At 45.4% G+C, this 13821-nt stretch overlaps 1 protein-coding gene across 9 annotated transcripts in view; it reads left to right on the top strand.

Annotated features, from left to right (window-relative positions):
- Positions 1-3560: 3560 nt before the first annotated feature.
- The window catches only part of MRAP2 (melanocortin 2 receptor accessory protein 2), a 47282-nt gene continuing 37021 nt past the window's right edge, over positions 3561-13821 (top strand). For 3 of the 9 annotated variants that reach the window (XM_084622785.1, XM_084622786.1, XM_084622793.1), the window contains exon 1: positions 4038-4332. The gene's annotated coding sequence lies outside the window, so the exon portion shown is untranslated. Of the gene's footprint in view, positions 4005-4037; positions 4333-6779; positions 8259-13821 lie in introns of those variants that run through there. The other 6 variants (XM_084622791.1, XM_084622789.1, XM_084622787.1 and 3 more) reach the window with 6 other exon arrangements.

The following is a 13821-nucleotide window of genomic DNA, read 5'->3' on the forward strand; positions in this document are numbered from 1 at the left end:
CTTCCGCTCTACTCCGCACTGATTAGGCCTCGGCTGAAGTATTGTGTCCAGTTCTGGGTGCCACTTTTCAAGAAAGATGTGGACAAATTGGAGAAAGTCCCGATGAAAGCAACAAAAATGATTAAAAGTCTAGAAAACATGACCTATGAGCAGGGGTGAAAGTAACTTAAAGGATTTACTGGTACTCCGAAGTCCTGAGCAGTGGGCGTGGCCTCAACTGGAAGAGGCGGGGCCTTAAAATACCCAGGCCCTTTAAATCAAGATTTCAAGGTCCCGGGGCTCCGGCTGGGGGCCCAAGGCCCTTTAAATCACTGCCAGAGCCCTGCTGCCACTACTCTGGGGCTCCGGCAGCCAGGCTTGGGCGGAGATTTAAAGGGCCTGAGGCTCTGGCCGCTGCAGGGAACCCTGGGCCCTTTAAATCGCCAGCCTGCGGAAGCTGGTCCAGTCTGGCATGGCATACTGGCTTACTTTCACCTCTGCCTATGAGGAAAGATTGAAAAAAAATTACATTTGTTTAGTTTGAAGAGGAGAAGACTGAGAGGGGACATGATAACAGTTTTCAAGTACGTAAAAGGTTGTTACGAGGAGGAGGGAGAAAAATTGTTCTTCTTAACCTCGGAGGATAGGACAAGAAGCAATGGGCTTAAATTACAGCAAGAGAGGTTTAGGTTGGACGTTACGAAAAATTTCCTAACTGTCAGGGTGGTTAAGCACTGGAATTAATTAATCCTGTCTCTTCTCTAGCATGAAAGACACTATCTTTTCTATGCCACTCTGATTTCTTGGGTTACAGGGCTGGTTGCAGTTTACCAGCAAACTTGCAATGCCAGTTGCCAATTACATTGCATTTCTAATTGTGTGGGCTTACCCCAAAGGGTTTGTTATGCAAAGACAAATGGGCCAGATCCTCAGCTGTTGTAAATCAATGCAATCATTGGCTTCAGTGGCGCAAAACTGATTTAAACTAGCTGAAGATCTGACTAAGGCTTTCTCTACACTGGCAATTGAAGGACAAAAATTTTGCCGCGACAAGTGCCTGAATGGCATGCTGTCAGCAGGAGCGCTCTCCTGTCAACAAGGCGAATGCCGCTCATTGAGGGTGGAAGTATTTTGTCGGCAATAGTGCTGACAAACAGCGGCTACACCGCCCAACTTTTAGCGACACAGCTGTCGCTATGCAGTTTTTATGGCAACTATACTAAATCCCAAACACCTGTTATCAAGGCAAGACTAAGACACTTCACTTAGTGAGAATGACCATGACCTTGAGTAGAATCTAAGTTTGTATTTTAAAATAGATTTCTAGCCCTTATTTCTCCAAACACTGAACTGAACGTAACTGAAACTGCAGCTGCTGGGTGGTGAGCGAGCAGTCACTCTGTTGGATTCGTAGGAGGAGTTTCATCCACTCTCCCTCAGTACACCATTAGAGTGAATGGAAGAGTAACTTCAACACCTTGCCCCCTTTCACATCTGAATTCTCCTGGCTTCTTTAAGTTCTCCTATCCTGTGTTGATAAGGGAAAGAGAGAGAGAAAGTGTGACTGGGATGGGTGGGTGTGTAGAAAAAGAGATCATGTCTGGGGTTGGTGAATGAGAGCGTGAGTGTGCATTTACAGATACTAAATGTACTCAGGAGCTCGAGCAACAACAGCTGCAAGAGGACTATATAGTATTGTGACAGGTTCCCCAGGGGTGTAACCTAGAACTGGGGTACCGCTGAGCCCTCTGTCTGACCAACCTAGGCTCCCTCTCACACTGTGATGCTGTGACAAGCTGCAAACCTCACCAGGTGCTGCACTTACACAGACATCCACAGGCAGGGACACATCCAGCTGAGTTACATGAATGCTTCTAGACACTCATGAAATAACAATAGAGAGGCTCCAGCTAATTCACCCAGGTCAGGACCCCAGAGCTGTACCATCTTTCCCTTGCCAGAATCCTGACTAGTGTAAGTTTATTCCTCGGTCTGCCACTTCTACAAAGGAAAGTGGACATGCATCAGCTGTTGTATACTGAGCAAATCCCCCAAGCAAAACACACTGTTTTAGGTAAAATATAAACCAGATTTATTAACTACAGAAAAGATAAATTTTAAATGATTATAAGTAGCAAGCATACAGATCAAAGTTGGTTACCTAAGAAATAAAAAGTAAAATTGCAATCCTGAGTTCTACAACTTAGACAGGATTTAAATCAAGCAGTGTCTCACCCTGATGGTATAGTTCCTTAATACACAAGCTGGGATTCTCCTTTCCAACCTGGGACCACCTCCCCAGTTCATTCTTTGTTCTTCACACGTTTCTAGGTGTTTAGTTGTGGGGGGGACAAATGATGGTGTCACTTCCTCTCCTTTATAGGTTCCTCCTCGCAGGAAAGATCTTTTGCTAGATGTGAGTCAAACAGTCTCCATTGTTTATGTGCTCTCTCTGAGAGGTCTCCATTGCATACAATTCTTGGGGTAGTCCTTGTGGGTGTGTATTTCCTTTAATGGGCCATCATCAGTGTGTCTAGCTGCCCCATTGTTGTACCGGAAAGGCTGATTGTGGGTGTTTCAACTTCAGACAACATATTTCAGTAACATACACATAGCAAAACTTTATAACTTCACATACTATGACAGAACATACAGTCCAACAGTATATTAATATTCAACAGATCAAGCCTTTTAGAATACCATCTCAGAAGGCATACTTTGTACCAAAAATATCATAATCATATCATCATGGTAAATATGGGGGTGCCAGAGTGCTGCTTTGGGCTACAGAGTGTCACAGGTATCCCCCTTTCAATCAACACACCAGAAAGGAATAAGTATACTACACTTCTATTGCCATCTCAACCAAGTCGCTAGCACTCACTATTGGTGAAAGCATAGAGCTGAAAATTATTCTTGCTAATTTCCAGTATCAAATAAAGATCTGGAGAAAATGTCATAATTCTACTACCTGTATTTGTTTTGCTTTAAGATATTTTTATCCTTTTGCTTTTGTTTGGATTTTAATTTCAAATGCATTTGGATAAAGGCTAACTTTAAATTAATCCCCCAAAATGCACAGCATAGGAAACATAGGAAAGTGGCATCAACTAATGAGTTAAGCTCCCCCAGAGAGAAGCTGAATGATAAAGATTTTGTTTTAAGCTAAAAATGTGTCTTAAAAAGAAGCAGAGTCTCTGGTACTGGTCAGTAGCAGAAGCTGATAGTACTAATGAGGCCCCACGGCCGGTCTAATAAGGTGTTTTCTTTTCTTACCAGAATAAGTTATCTTGATACCTATGGGGGTTTTACATTTTTATACTAAATTTAGGGTGAAAAATTACTCCTACCAGGAGAAACAATGGATGGGAGGGAAATATGGGCTGCAATGTAATGCCTAATAATGGTCTGATTAAATCAATGAATTGCCTCATCTATGTGACCTGGGGTCAGGGATAAGGAGAATAATGGATCTGGCACAGGTGGAGAGACATGTCCATTAACCCGAGCTTGGCCCATTGTGCTAGTAGCTACCGGGTCTAACGTTTAGCGGGGGGGGGGGGGGAAGTAGCCACTGGCTTCGGTTTTGCACGGACCAGTAGCATTGGGGGGGCTGTGGCGAGTTGGCAAAGCGGCACGGTATTATTGTAACCTAGCACGCAAGTGGGTGAATTTCGTGCCCGGGGACAGCACCCCACTGAAACCCGCCCCAAAGCCGGAGCCACGTCGGCAGCAGTAAGCGCGGCCTCCAGTGCAGCGCCCGAGCGTCTTCCCAGCTCCCCCGCTGTGCTGCCAACGCGCCTCGCCCCCGCCCTGGGGAGCTGACCGGTTACTTCAAAGCGGGGCCGCCCCCCGCGGAGCCAGTCGGCAAGGGCGCCAAGCGGCGACGTTTCGGAACGCGCAGTGTCGGGGCGCGGGCTGGCACCCAGCGGGGCTTTCCCTTCCCTTCCCGCCCAGCCGGGGCCGCGGGGGATGGTCACGTGCCGCGGGCGTGTGCTCGCGGGGCCCCGCTGCTGCCCGTCGCGGTCAGTAAAAGCAGCGCGGCGCCGCCGGCGGGTGGCCACTCCCCGCCCCCAGGAGCGCTGAGTCGCGGTGCCGCCCCCCCCCACCAGGGATCGCCCAGGCGGCGTGCGGGGCGGGCAGGCTCGGGCGAGGGGCGCTCCTCGCCGCGCGGGTTCCTTCCCCCGGGGCTGGGCTTGCCGCTGCCGCCCGCGGAGCACTTGCCAGCCCGGCACAGCGGAGAGGCGCGAACCGTGCGCCGGGGGCGAGAGCGGGCCTGGCAGCGGGCGCCGGGGGGCGGGGCAAAGGCAGGCGGCAGAGCCCGGGTCCGCGCGGGGAACGAGGCGCGGCAAGGTAACGGGGGAAGCCTGGTCTCGCTGCCGTCTTCCAGCCTGCGCAGCTGGCCCGGGGACGGGTCGCGCCGGCCCGTTGTTGTTACCCCCCTGTGCGGGGGTGGGGGAGGCTGAGCGAGAGAATTACCCTCGGAACAGCCCGCAAAGGCTGAAGCTTGCCAATGCTGAGCGGCTCAGTGGGACTCAATGGGGGATGCTCTTGCCTGCTAAATGGCCATTGCAGCTTTCTTGTATGCCCGGGGGCGTTATTGCATAGCATGTTACAGGGGAGAAACGCAGACCTGTATTTCTGCTTTTGCCCCCTTTGCTTTTGTGTGAGGGTTTGGGGGTTTTCCCTTGGTTCTCTTCAGTGGGGTTTTTGTTACTATAAGAGGGAAATTGTTGAGACTTGGTTGGGAGGGAAGGGGGGGTGGGGTTTTTTTGTTTTTGTTTTTTTTAAATTCCATATTAGTGAACCAAGATTAGTTTTTGGTTGTGTGTATTACTTTCATTTGCGTTTAGACAATACCTCAGAATAGTTGCTCCGCAGTTTTATGCATCTGGTTTTTTTCCTGTGAATTCAGCAAAATCAGTGTGTTCAGAACAAAAGAAACCTCTGTAGCTATGTTATTAACATTAAACTAAAGCAAACACAAATTTGATAAATCTCAAGGCATAAGTAAATTTTGAACACATGCAATTTTCCCATTCAGTTTTAAATGTATTTACTTATTGCATTTGAACTAGGAGAAAACATCTTTTGAAACTGGTAAATTATTTTTAATATAACCAAAAATGGAAAGAGAGAAGCATTTGAACTAAGGACAAGAAATCAGTGGAAGTTCTACTTGAACTGTGGCATATGGTCTTATTTCAGAATTTAAACTCTTAAAATAGTTGTGTGTCATAAATATACTGCAAGTGTCAGAGTTTGTGTAACTGGGTATTAGAGGATAGTTCGTTATTCTGTTTAGAAATATACTGTGATTTAGGTTAAAACTTTCAAAAGCATCTAGGTCCCATTTTCAAAAGTGCCTTAAGTACTAGGAACCTAAATGTCATTGAAGGTTAGCAGCTTCCAAAGTGCCTATGTTGCCTTTGGAAACGGCATGGGGCACTCCTGGAAACTTTACCCTTTGTTTCAGAGTAGCAGCCGTGTTAGTCTGTATCCGCAAAAAGAAAAGGAGTACTTGTGGCATCTTAGAGACTAACAAATATTAGTCTCTAAGGTGCCACAAGTACTCCTTTTCTTTTTATCCTTTGTGCAGGTCTTTAAGTTAAAAGTAACCTATTCCTTTCTCTGTTGTTAAATCCAAGTATTAAAAAAATCAATCAAACTCTCCCCAGATCATGAAATTGTTTTTGGGTGGGGGTGGGAAGGGAAGCTTGTCTACCTGACACAGCAATGCAGACTGATTTCTAGAGTGCACCAATGTATTGGTGTAATAGGATGTGATATGTAGAATGTATGTTTTAGGTGTTGGGACATGTGAAAAGATGCCTACTTCTTATGCTTATAAGAAGCACATGGGATTTTTTTTTTTGTAGGGGAAAAGGCAATACGCTGCATTTATTGAAGATCCAATAATTAGCATATGCATTTAATTATATACATACACACACACACGTTGTCCCGCCAGTCGATGTTACAGTTACCAGTATAGAGTCCAGATCATTCTAGTGGCCAGCTAGGTTGATCACGGGTAGGTAGGAGCCGGGTTTTGTTGGTCGTGACATGGTGCTTCGGGGACGTTTTGGCAGGACAAATCCAAAGTTTTGTGGCAAGGCACCCTGTTTATATAGTGATTTTTTTTTTTTATTGGGACCATTGAGTTTTGCACTCCTGTGCTGTAATTAATAGTTGTCTTGACAAGTGCTTGTTTTTTTAATTTTATTTTTATTTTTTATTGTTTTTAGGGAGTTACCCCATGCTGGTTTTGATTACAGCTATTTTGTTTTTATTGATAAATGCATGTTTTATTTTTAGAGTTGTTAATTTGCCCTTCTCTGACATCTCAGTAGGGCGTGTTGCAATTTCCTGGTGCTCTTACGACCGTTCTCGGTTCCTTCTTAGAACATTTGGTCTGGTGATGGCTTTTCACTTATTTTTTTTAATACACACATTTTTTATTTATACACAACACAGAATTGATTTACAGAGAGCATTTGAACAGGAACATCAAATTGCAATGCAAGAGAAAACAATTATTGCATTTTTTTAACTTATTTTTAAAATACTAAACCTACAACAAAGCGGTGACCCTAAAAGGTCTGTTACTGCCTTGAAATTAGCTCAGATACAGATTCTGGCTGATGTGTCTTTACCAATGGCCCATTAGGCCATTCCTTTCTGCTTTCAGAAAGGGTGGCTGGCAGAATATGGTCAAATTATATACCAAAAGATTTAATACATGCTACTTTATTATTTTTTATTTTATTTTAAATTATACAAAATACAAACCTAAAATCCTACTACTACATGCTTATCTGTCAAGGAAAGAGAACAGCCAGGTAAAAAGGTTGATCGGCAACCTGATCAGGTAAACAACTTGGTAAACAATCAGTTAAACAGCTGACATTTAGCAAACTAATCTTAGTGTTAGGCAGAAAAGAATAACGAATAGCTTTGTAACAATGTATTTAAGGCGAACACCTGAATGCTGTGCCCTATGCTGTGCCCTTTTTTGGTGGACTGACCACTCACTGAAGCAGCAAATAAATGACACACTTCTTCAGCTCAAGAGTCTGTCTGTGAACCAGTGCGTTCTGGGTAGTGGGGAAAAGAACTGGTCAACAGTTGGTAATTGGCCTGTGTAGACCCTGCTGGAGCGAATAGTTTGGCCTGCTGTTTAAAAGTTCTCTACTGTGAGACCACACCCCTGCAGTGTGCAAGTTCTGTGGTGTAGGCAAGCTCTAAATATGATTATTTCTAAACTAGTAATAAACAGTACAATATTTTGGTGGTCTGTCTGATTTTTGAGAACTTAAGCCCAACTCTAATTTGTGTGTGTTCCTCCATTTCTGCTCAGAAAGAGGTTCCATTTATTGTGTCCAAATGCTGGAGAGGAGGAGCTATCATTTTCCCCTCCCCCCATCTCTTCCATTTCACTCCCTGCCCACTCATGTTCTCCTTCCATGTTCTTCCAGTCCAACTCCTGCTTCCCATATTTTTGCTCCCTTTACTTCAAGAACCTCCTTCTCGTACATTCTGTCTCTCCATTCCCTACTCCCAAGATCCCTTGATCTTCCTTATGGCCATCACCCATTCCCCTGGCTGTGTTAGTCTCCTTCTCTGCCCCAGTCCACATTCTGCAACATGACCCTCTTAGGGCTTGTCTATGTGGTGAAATTGACCAGTATAGATAGAGTGGATTAATTACACTAGTCTGCTATAACTATGCAGGTCAATTTCCCTATGTAGACCAGCCCTTAGCCTCCTTTCTGCACTTTTGCATTCCCTTCTCCCTTCAGTTTCCTATCCAGTTCTCTAACAATAGAGCCTGGGGTGGCAGCCATCTTTACTAGAGGCAGCATCACATGAAAAGCTACTGGAAAAAATGGCAGCCATCTTGATTGAAGGCAATCTGGCTTCATTCCTGCTTAAAGTAATGGGCTATTGAGGCCATTTTGTGTAAGGGTAGATATTCACAAAGAAGCTGAAGACAACAGGAGATAACTAATCTGTCTCAAAAAAGACCACCAAAAATTGTGAGGCTTGTGATAACATCAAGAAGGTTGACTACTCTGCCCTTTATCAAGTATTGTTCTTCACTACAGGTTTTGCAATGGAAGATGTTTTGTTGATAAAGTATGGCAGATATTACACAGTTTGGCCTGCTGTTTAAATGCAGTTGATTTCTGTCCTGCAATTGGTGATGGTATTCGCAAATCTTTTTTTGTTTTCTTCTCAGCCTGTGATAGAGACCAAGGAACGGAGAGGTAAGCACGGTATGTTTGGATCCAATCCTACAGTCTAAGTCATATGGGTAAGGGCTGTAGGATAAAGCCCTTTATTAGCTACCTTTGCATAGTAGTGTGTTGTACAGAGAAATAGTAGAGATTTAGAATAAGAAATTGATTCTCACTGGCACTCATTTTCATATATCACTGTCAGGTTTCACCAAGAGCTCAGCCTAAACTGAATTTTTCATCAGAGACAGCATAATAAATTCTCTTATCTTCTCCAACAGAGCTGGAAGGAAAAATTTCCCCTGAAAATAGGGGAAAAAAAAGAGAACTTGTTAAATTGCTTAGCAGCTTTACTCTTGAAACATCACAAATTGAATTCCTTTGCAATGGCAGTCTGAAATCCTCACAGACTGGATCTTTTTTAAAAAAAAATTCTCCATCATATGGTACGTAATAATGCTAGAACTTCTAAATGTTTGTAGTTATTACAGTTCATAACACTTTTCAAGAAAAGCTAAATGTAGCTTTATTGTTGTCTATAATTTTTTTTATTGAATTTTGAGAGAGTGTTATACCTAGCTAACTTCCTGTACTGAAATGTTCAGGCATTCAGATACCATGGGGCCAGATTGGGATTTCACAGTTTATCTGCAGAGGGGATCCTAGAATGTGTTTGCCCACGTGTGATCTAGGACTGATGCAGATACGAGTGAATGGCCCAAGTGTGACTATTTTCCAGCCTCATCAGCTTATTCTCTTCCCGGCTTCAAGGGGCACCAGGAACCATGCTTATTTATGGACACTGTTACAATGAGCACTCAGCAGGAAGCACTAGGGGAGAACTATACCAGGGCTAATCTGAATGTTCAGATCTAGATTTTAAACCAGATGGACAGTGTGTGTAACATTATTTAGAGATTAGACTTGTCACTTGAAATTGGAATAAATATTTACATCATAGTGCAAGAAACAAAGGACTTAATTTAGTGAAAGAGCAAGTGGCTTTCAAACACCTCAGCTAAGTTACCTTCATTCTTGCAGTTTCTGATTCAAGTTGCCAATGTGAAAAAAACCAACAACTTGGCTCTCTATACTTCTATGAGTTTTATTAAAAGAACAAGCAGATATGAAAATTTAATTTTCATATCTCTAAGACGAAAACGAGTAGACATAGGAATTAAAACAATACAACTATCAAATCAAGGTCAAATTGAAGTCCAGTCAATGAGTAGCAATGATATTTGGCTTAAGTCATCATTTGGTGAAATTAATACGGTGGGTAATCAAATGAGATTGATACAACAAAGAATTACTTCCTATTGAACCTGCAACAGGAGACTGAAGGAGGTCTTGCTTAGTCTAACCATCTCTCTTCTCCCGCCCCCAAAATAAAAGATACCGCTCATGGCAGTGAAATCAGTTTAGTTCAGGGGTTCTCAAACTGGGGGTCAGGACCCCTCAGGGGGTCACGAGGTTATTACTTGGGGGGTTGTGAGCTATCAGCCTCCACCCCAGACCCTGCTTTGCCTCCAGCATTTATAATAGTGTTAAATATGTCAAAAAGTGTTTTTAATGTATAAGGGGCGGAGGGTCGCACACAGAGGCTTGCTATGTGACAGGGGTCACCAGTACGGAAGTTTGAGAACCACTGATTTAGCTGGTGAAGGACATAACTATCTGTTCTGGTTTTAGACCCCAACCGAGAGAGAACCTGAAGTGAGAGAATCATTAGCTAGTCCGAAGGAGGTAGATACCAAAGTGGTTTCTTAAATTACAACTTCAGTGCTCCTGCATGGTTTCTTCTTAAATCTCACTGTTGTTATGGTGACTAATAGTGTCCTCTTCTTACTCCCCCACCTACAAAGCATGAGAGTTTACCAACTGATTTCAGAACATAGGTAGTTACTAAAGGACGCTTAAAGCTTCAGATTATACTCTTCCTTAATTGAGGAAGCACTTGGAATGGTTCAAAAGCAGAATTAGGATTTAGGGTTTGGGATGCATTCCTGGCGCCATTCCCAAGGTATACTCAATCCACACATTGACACGCTAAAACACCAACAGAAACATTTTCCCATGAACTAAAGGTAGAAAACAGGAAAAATGAGATTGTAACAGGGTGGTCTGCCCCTTTAAGTCCCAGGGTGGGGGGCTAGGGAACAACCAGTTCTGTTCCAAGGAAGAGCCCAGCAGGCAGGTGCTAGGACTCATCAGACCCAGCTGGACAATGTCAGGTGACTGGGTCTGATAACTGCCACTAGATGATACAGAAGTGGGCCCCAGCTCCATTAGGTAGAGCCTAGGACCATTCTAATGCCATGAGAATACTTGCTTGTGACTAAAAGCCCAAGTTGCAGACCATGCAGTGGAGGACAGCATGGGCAAGGAGACCCTGGAGAAGTCCCTGTGCTGAGGGAAGACTCTAACCACTAGACTGCTAGTGGCCAGGGGACCCACAATCTATACTGGGGAGTCGGGCAGTTACATTATGATGTTGTTTACACGTTCTTTTTGTGTTTCAACAATAAACGGAGCCCTGAGGCAAGGGAGCTAAAGACTGACTTGGGTGTGGCTGTTTATTCCCCCAGCTGGTGAGTGAGCTTAGCATTTTATAGAGACACTTAAGATAAAGGTTTGAGTTTCTTCTGCTTCATGCTTTTGTGACCTTTGACTTCATGGAGTGGGGTTCTGAGTGTTACTGGAACAAGGTGATGGAGAAGCTTGGTCATAGATCTTATCACCAGTGGGAGTCTCTCAGACAGGATCAGGCTGGTATAGCCGATGACCAGTCCTTTACCTCCTTTTCTCCTAGGTGACCTCCTAAAGGGAAATAGGAGTGTTTCTTTCAGATGTTGGTGGACTAGGGCAGCGCACATGTGTCCACTTCATTGGAAGGCAGGATACTGGGGTAGATGGACCTTTGGTCTGACCCATTATGGCCATTCTTATGTTCTTATGACCCTTCACCTTCATAGTTTTGTAGACATTTAGGTGATCTGTATGCACTGTCTGCAGTCAGTGTGGCCCAGTCCTCGTCAAGGTGAGCAAGCTTCGGCCTGAGGCCGTTGCGGGAAGTCCTGTTCAGGATGACTATTTTCTGGAGCAGAGGTCCCCAAAGAATGGGGCATGCCCCCCTAGGGAGGCATGGAGAAATGTCTGAGGGGGGCGTGGTGGGGTCTGGGCCAGCCCCCACTGGGGGTAGGGAGGGTGCACCACCCAGCCCCTCCCTGCCTCCAGCTCTGCTCCGGTCCCACTCCCAGCCATGTCCCTGACTCCACGTGCCATGCCTGGCCTAGGTCCCAGCCTTGGTATAGCTCCGCTCCATGCCAATCCCTAGCCCTGGCTGCTGGCTGTGGGTCCATTCCTGGCCCGGGGCCAAGGCTGGGGGTCAGGCCGGGAGCGGAGCTGCATGTGGCTGTGGGTCTGGCTGCCGGCCCCCACCACAGCCTGGCTGTGGCTCCACCCCCAGCCTCAGTTCCTGGCCATGGCCCTGCTCCTGACCCCAGCCTTGGCCCTCTTGCCCCTTCGGCGTCTTCCTCCCCCCCCCCTACTTCCTGGAGCCACGGCCATGCTCCTGGCCCCAGAAGGTTGGGGGGCCGCAGATCAGAGTAATGGTAGGGTTGCCCGGTGTCCGGTTTTTGACTGGAAAGTCAGATTTTAAGGCGATTGTACAGTCTCCAATCAGAAGTATTGACCAGACACCAGAAGTCTGGTTACTGCAGTTCTGTTGTCACCCCTTCCCCTCCCCACAGCCAACCTAAGGCCTCTTTTAACCCCGAGCACTGGCCCCAGAGCTGGGGAGGGGCAGAGCTGGAGGCCCCCTAGCTGCTAGTCCCAGCCTAGCCTGAGGAAGGGACACTTCCTCTTCACCTGCATGGCCTGCTCCCGGGGCTGGGTCAGACCCACCTTTGGGAACCTCCCCCGGCTGCAGGAAGCTACCTCCCACACTACTTTCTGCCCTCATCACTCCCTGCGAGCTCTTTGTCTCTGAGCTGCTGCTTCTGGACGGAGCAGGAGAGACATGGTCCTCTTCAGCGTCCTTCTTTCTGTTGAGTTGAGCCTTTGGTTGGGGATGGAGTTCAGGTAAAGGGTGAAGCCACCAGCTCCTCGTGCTGGGAAACCCCCCTACCTTGTCTCAGCACCTCAGAGTTGTTTTGGTTTTTGGGGGTGGGGGGATTGCTAAATGAAGCCCCTACACTTTCAATCTGAAGCCAATCTATCCAAGTGGCACGTTAGGGCAGGACATTGTGGAGAATGTATGGCTGCAGTCCCATCGAGGTGCACAGGCTCTGCCTTGGAAAGCAACTGCTGCAACAAACGGAAGGATTTGTTTGCTGTGAAGTGTATGCCAACAATGGCAAGTCAAAGCCAGTTTCCTTTCTCCTTCTGGCCCCCGTCATCCATCCCATTTGTAACTGTATCTTGCTAGTATCTCCATTGCTGCTGGCGAGTCTGTGTTGTGCCTGTTTGATAGTGTATGTGCTGGTAAGTATTTGGTGCAGAAAATGTTGACCACAGCAGTAGTGTCCTGTTTTGGGAAACTGGAAAGTTGGCAACACTAGGTAAGATGGGGCATGACCCTCAAAAGTCTGGGGATCATTGGTCTGGAGAGATCACTGTTACGGCCACATGCCATATGGTTCCCCAGAATAGGAGCGAGGGCCCACTTCAGGAGATGCTACCTCAGTCTTCCGTCTGGGGAAAACAGCCGTGGAGCCCATGTGGCATCAGGCTCTGTTAGAGGCCTAAGTTGTTTCTTAGTAATAGCTAACCACCTAGTCATGTCCATACTCTCACTCCTAGGGTGCTTTCAGCATTCTGGAAATAAACTAGCCTGTGGTAAGATGTTATGTCTTTGCATCAAGCAAGAAAATTAGTGAAATAACAGTGAGGTTTCACCAGTGTAAAAGACTGTACTTATACGCAGTAACGTTTGTCCTACAGCCAAAGAACTACTTTTACATCTTACCAACACAAATTCTGTTTAATATTTCATTATAAGTTAATCCAGCCCTAAATTGTCGTTTGGACTATTTCTCTGACAAGTCTCAATTCTGACTCAGAGTGGTAGAGGTGGCAGTGACATTTTAATTTATAGTCTCTGCAAGGAGAAAAGTAAATCTATGATGTGAGAGTTGGACATGCTAAAACAAAATATCAGTTAGAATCCTGGTATCATGGTCCAAAACAGAACAAGCAGATTGTAGAGAAATGCTTGAGAATTTACACCATTAAAGCAACATTATTGCAGTGTTCTTTATTTGAAAGAATAAGACCTTGGTTCCAAAACTGGAACAACCATGTTTCTCATTGGGCAACCAGATGTGATTTCTTCTCTGCCTATGAACAAGTGATCAGAATTTGGTTTTTTTTTTTCCTTATTTGACTTTAAGATTTTCTTGGTTTTCAGCTATTTACTCTTCAAATTCCTCTTAGCCATACTCATGTCTGTTCTACATTTTACCTTCCGTAGTTGATTACTCATTGGCTTTACTCGGGCTGGATTTCCATTTTTTCCAAGGATACTTGTTTGGATTGAATAACATTTTTGTGTGGAGCAGGTGTTGTGCAAGGATTTGGCTACAGAGACCAGTGCTCATTC

Source organism: Lepidochelys olivacea (genome assembly GCF_965140295.1).
Source record: "Lepidochelys olivacea isolate rLepOli2 genome assembly, chromosome: 3".
NCBI lineage: Eukaryota > Metazoa > Chordata > Testudines > Cheloniidae > Lepidochelys > Lepidochelys olivacea.